Genomic DNA, 5,736 nt, shown 5'->3' on the forward strand with positions numbered 1-5,736 from the left:
CACCGTCATCAGCTGGGTGTCGGTGGGCGATCAACCCATCACAAGCGGCCCGGATGTTCCAGGGAGCACACCAGGTCGTATTAGGGAAATGATGGACCCTGTGCCCACCAGGGCCCGGCAGGGCTGGTCCTCAACACAGCAGCTCAGGTAGAGTCCCTTGAGGTGCCCAACTAGGCCCACAACCGTGCATCATTCCTGGAGGGGGGCAGGAAGCTGGAGCGGTGGTCCCCGCACTGCACCATTCCCCCTCTCGCTTCCCTGAGGCCACATAGTTCTGGTCTTCGGGGCGGGCGCCAGGTAGTCGCGCGCCACGTGGCCAGGCTTATCGCACCGGCAGCAGCGGTCGGTCGGTCGACAGGGACAACTTCAGGGCACTGAGGGCTGCAGCTGGCATATCTTCGTGACTTCCTCCTCCCTGTCGCAGTCTGCGGCTCTGAGTTGGGTGTAGTTTGGGGGGGACACCTGCTGGTTAGGCCGCGAGGCCAGCACCAGCTCGGCTCTTTCAGCCTCATGGAGCGCCTCACGGAGAGTTTCTGGAAAAAGTCGCTCTGGAAAAGGTCCTTGCAGAAAAGCATGCAGGCTAAGCTCCTCACTGGCTGCTGGGAACTCCGGGTAGCCACGACGAGCATACAGCAACACATCCGCTGCAAAGGTGCCAAGGCTCTCCCCCGGCCGACGGCTCCAGTTGGTCAGCTGCTCCCTGCTCTGATCAGTGGAGTGCCACTGCCCAAATCGCCTCTTGAGTGCTATAGTGAGGGCCTGGAGCTCATTCTGCTCTGACGGGGCTAGGTCTCCCTCCGCTCCTCTCCATCTCCCTATAAAAAGGGAAGGAAACCATTAACAGTCCAAATCGCCATCAGCTGTTCTCACCGGCATCTCCAGCACCGCCCCGTTGAGCCCACTGCACCACTCCTCCCCTGCAGCTGCGCCCGGGACCACACCTCCGCCACACACCCCCACCGCTGGGGAGCCGTCCGGCCGAACCGGACAGGCGTTGCTGACGCTGTTGAGCCTGGAGCAAATTCTCCCGTGACAACCTCCCCAAAGTGTGGAGTTTCGCTCTCAGGTCCAACACATACTGAATCTCATTCTTAGCGGGGCTCGGACCGTCCTCCCAGCTTTCTTTAATCAGGTCGAGCACCCCACGCGGCTTCCGGCCGAACAGCAATTCAAAGGGAGAAAATCCCGTGGAGGCCTGGGGCACCTCCCACACTGCAAATAACAGAGGGTCTAGCCAGCGATCCCAATTGCGTTCATCCTCGTTAATGAACATACGAATCATGGACTTTAAAGTTTTATTCAGCCGCTCCACCAGCCCATCCGTCTGAGGGTGGTAGACGCTGGTCCTAATAGATTTAATGCCCAGTAATTCGTACAGTTCCCGCAGTGTACGAGACATAAACGACGTGCCCTGGTCAGTCAGTATCTCTTTCGGGATTCCGACTCGGGAGATGACCTGAAACAGTGCCTGCGCCACACTCTTTGCAGAGATGGTGCGCAGCGGGACTGCTTCCGGGTACCGCGTTGCATAATCCACCAGGACTAATACAAAGCGGTAGCCGCGTGCACTCCGATGAAACGGCCCGATGAGATCCATACCAATGCGCTCAAACGGAACCTCTATGAGTCGGAGCAGGCGCAAAGGCGCTTTTGGTATGGCTGGCTGATTAACAAGTTGGCAGTCCGGGCAGGACGCGCACCAGCGGCGCACATCCGCTCGGATGCCCGGCCAATAAAATCGGGCCGTTATTCGCTCCAGAGTTTTTTCGTATCCCATATGCCCTGCCATGGGGTTATAATGAGCCGCCTGGAAAATCGTTTCCCGGCGGCCCTGTGGCACCAACAGCTGGGTGTGAGTCTCCTCCGTGCGAGTGTCACGACTCACTCGATATAGCCTTTTGATAAAATGAAGCGCGGGTAGGTCCGCACGGCTTCAGGGCGCACCACGTGACCATCAATCTCAATCACCTGGTCAAAGGCTGAGCGTAGGGTGTCATCACGAGACTGCTCCAGTGGGAAATCACCCGTGGGGGAAACCTCCGGAGCCGGCGGGGCTTCCCATGAAGGACCCGCCGTCTCCCCCTCCCCGGAGTCAGTGTCGGACGACCCCGCGTCACCGCTGAGCGCCGCGCAGACACTACATGCTACTAACGGTCGTGATCGCATCCCCGCATACTGCCCTAACAGGTGATGAAACCCCGGCCAATTCGTGCCCAGAATTAGGGGATGCGACAGGCGCGGGCTAACCGCAGCCGTTACTCTATGCGTTTTGCCCTTATACTTTAATAACAGCGGCACTATGGGATACCTGTGAACATCACCATGAACACACTTCACCTCCACCCATTCTGCCTCCAGCAATGCCCCGGGGCGAACCAAGCCTTGGTGCACGAGGGTCTGCGTGCAGCCCGTGTCCACCAAAGCATGGCGTATACCCCCTCGAGTCCTTACCGGAATGCTGTATGTCCCTCCTGGACCGGGAGAGGGTGCTGGGGCACCGGCAACGCGGAACACCTGCCCCACTTCCATCAGAGGACAGTCCCTCCTCAGGTGTCCCAGTTGCCCGCACTTCCAGCACTCCTGCCCCGGCGTCTGTGCTGCTCTCCGTGGCTCAGGGGCGGCACTGCTCATGTCTGATCCCTGGGAAGGCACAAACGCAGCAAAAGGATTAGTGGGGCTCAGCGCCGGCGCCCGCTCTGCCTGCCCTGGCGCAGGTACCCGGCGCCTCGGTGCCGGCACTGGGGCTTGTCTGTTCGGCCTCCGGCCGCTGTCCCCGGGCTCCCCCGCTCTAGCGGCAAGGTGGTCCTCCGCCAACGTTACCCCACCTCCAGACTCGCGGGACGGTGGCACCTGACCCATCTCGCCGTCTCCGCAGGCAGCCCCTCCACAAACTGCTCCAGCACCACCTTGTCCACCAGCAGCGTCTCGCCCTCTGACGATCCCGGCTGCAGCCAGCGCACCGCCGCGTCGTGCAGCTGCCGGGCCCAAGCAAACGGCCAATCCGCCGCGGCTAGCCGACAGGCCCGGAACCGCCGGCGATGATCCTCAGCGGTGAGCCCCAACCTGTCCACCACCGCCCGGCTCACGTCCTGGAAGCTGCTCCTCGAGGTCGGCGGCAGACTCAGGGCCGCCGTCTGAGCCTCCCCCGACAGCAGAGGAAGCAAACGCGGAGCCCACTCCACCTGCGGCCACTGGCAGGCCTCCGCCGTGGCACGAAAAGTCTCCAGGAAAACCTGGGGGTCGTCCCCGTCCCATCCGGGGCATCGCCACCGACAGCGGCGGAGGCTTCGGCGGGGCAGCGGCTCCAACCAGCCGCTCCAGAACCAGAGTCTGCCGGTCCGTCTGCTCCTGCAGCGCAGCCAGGTGAGCCCGCTGGGCCGCCGCTTGGTCTTGGCCCATCTTCGCCATCTCTGCCAGCATCTGCGCCAGAAACTGCAAAGGCTGGGCGGGCCGCGCAGCCTGTGGGTCGGACATCCCCACGCCGGCCGGACACTGGGTTTCGGCACCACTTGTGAAATGCACTATACACAGGTACACACACACACAGGTCTTTATCACCAGCTTCCACATTTATTTATAGTTTTCCCAGGTTATGATATGAACACAGTCTGACAGCTGTCGGTCCCAGCTGATTTCCCTCTCCCTCCGCTCCTCTCCGTCTCCCTATAAAAAGGGAAGGAAACCATTATCAGTCCAAATCGCCATCAGCTGTTCTCACCGGCATCTCCAGCACCGCCCCGTTGAGCCCACTGCACCACTCCTCCCCTGCAGCCGCGCCCGGGACCACACCTCCGCCACACAGGGCAAGTGGAGTTCAGCACACTGAGGACTTTCTCCAAAATACATGGCAATCACACACAAATACATACTAGACATTTAGACTTAGATATTACTACTCATAGCTAACTAAATAATTTGGTGATGAAAGGAGAAAAAAAGCCTGTCCATAAGTACTTTAGGAAATGAGGTGAGGACACTCAGACGTAATAAAACTGCAGCTCCTGACCATGCCTGCTGGAAACCCCAGTCACACGAACACCTGAGACCTGGAGAGAAATTCAAATTCAAATGCAAGGGACCAAGAACAAGGAAAGCAAAAGGAGAGGGGATGGGTACAATGCCCTACAGAGCCATGACAAGTGTTGTATTTTTTTTCATTGAGCTATGTTGTTTGTCATACTTTGGCTGCAACACAAACACAGAAATTTTATTTTGACCTAAATAAAGCACATCTAATTGTAAAGACATTGCATGGACAAAAAAACTCTACTCAAAGTTCATACAAAGCGATTTAGTCTCCTGTGATCCTGTATGATCACATGTTAAACTTTTATGGCTTAAAACTTTCAAAGTACAGATTATAAAGTTTATAAGAGGGACAAGCTGCTTCCAAAGTTCAAACTGTGCTTTTTCCTGCACACAGCTGGGTATCCACTCTATTCTACAGCCAATCATTGTTGCTGAGAGGTGAAATGGCGCAGAGAGGAAATCAGCAAGATTCAAAAAGATTATCTTGTTCACTCTGTTTGGATCTACTAAAGGATCCAGTAACTATTCCCTGTGGACACAACTACTGCATGAACTGTATTAAAGGTTTCTGGGATGAAGAAGAGAAAAACAAGAAAATCCACAGCTGCCACCACTGCAGGAAAGCTTTCATTCCAAAGCCTGTCCTGGAGAAAAACACCATGTTAGCAGCTTTAGTGGAGCAGCTGAAGAAGACTGGACTCCAAGCTGCTCCAGCTGATCACTGCTATGCTGGACCTGAAGATGTGGCCTGTGATGTCTGCACTGGGAGGAAGCTGAAAGCCATCAAGTCCTGTTTATCTGTCTGGCCTCTTACTGTGAGAAACACCTCCAACCTCACTATGATGCAGCTCCATTAAAGAAACACAAGCTGGTGGCCCCCTCCAAGAAGCTCCAGGACAACATCTGCTCTCGTCATGATGAGGTGATGAAGATTTTCTGTCGTACTGATCAGCAGAGTATCTGTTATCTCTGCTTGATGGATGAACATAAAGGCCATGAAACAGTCCCAGCTGCAGCAGAAAGGACTGAGAAGCAGAAGGAGCTCGAGGTGAGACGACTAAACATCCAGCAGAGAATCCAGGAGCGAGAGAAAGATGTGAAGCTGCTTCAACAGGAGGTGGAGGCCATCAATGGCTCTGCTGATAAAGCAGTGGAGGACAGTGAGAAGATGTTCACTGAGCTGATCCGTCTCATCCAGAAAAGAAGCTCTGATGTGAAGCAGCAGGTCAGATCCCAGCAGGAAACTGAAGTGAGTCGAGTCAAAGAGCTTCAGGAGAAGCTGGAGCAGGAGATCGCTGAGCTGAAGAGGAAAGACGGCGAGCTGGAGCAGCTCTCACACACAGAGGATCACAACCAGTTTCTACACAACTACCCCTCACTGTCAGCACTCAGTGAGTCTACACACTCATCCAGCATCAATATTCATCCTCTGAGCTACTTTGAGGATGTGAAAGCAGCTGTGTCAGAGACCAGAGATAAACTACAGGACATTCTGAGAGAGGAATTAACAAACATCTCACGGGTGGTGACTATGGTGGATGTTTTATTGTCACCACCACAACCAGAGCCAAAGACAAGAGATGAATTCTTAAAATATTCATGTGCAATCACACTGGATCCAAATACAGCAAACACACATCTGTTATTGTCTGAGAGGAACAGAAAAGCAACATTTAAGGAACAACAACAGTCTTATTCTGATCATCC

General features: G+C 55.4%; 1 pseudogene; it reads left to right on the forward strand.

The window, feature by feature from the left end:
* The first annotated feature begins 4,468 nt into the window (after positions 1-4,468).
* Positions 4,469-5,526, forward strand: LOC102307017 (annotated as a pseudogene).
* The last annotated feature ends 210 nt before the right edge of the window (positions 5,527-5,736 follow it).

The sequence above is a fragment of the Haplochromis burtoni genome, unplaced genomic scaffold (genome assembly GCF_018398535.1).
Source record: "Haplochromis burtoni strain Fernald_Lab_line unplaced genomic scaffold, NCSU_Asbu1 Contig_1086, whole genome shotgun sequence".
NCBI lineage: Eukaryota > Metazoa > Chordata > Actinopteri > Cichliformes > Cichlidae > Haplochromis > Haplochromis burtoni.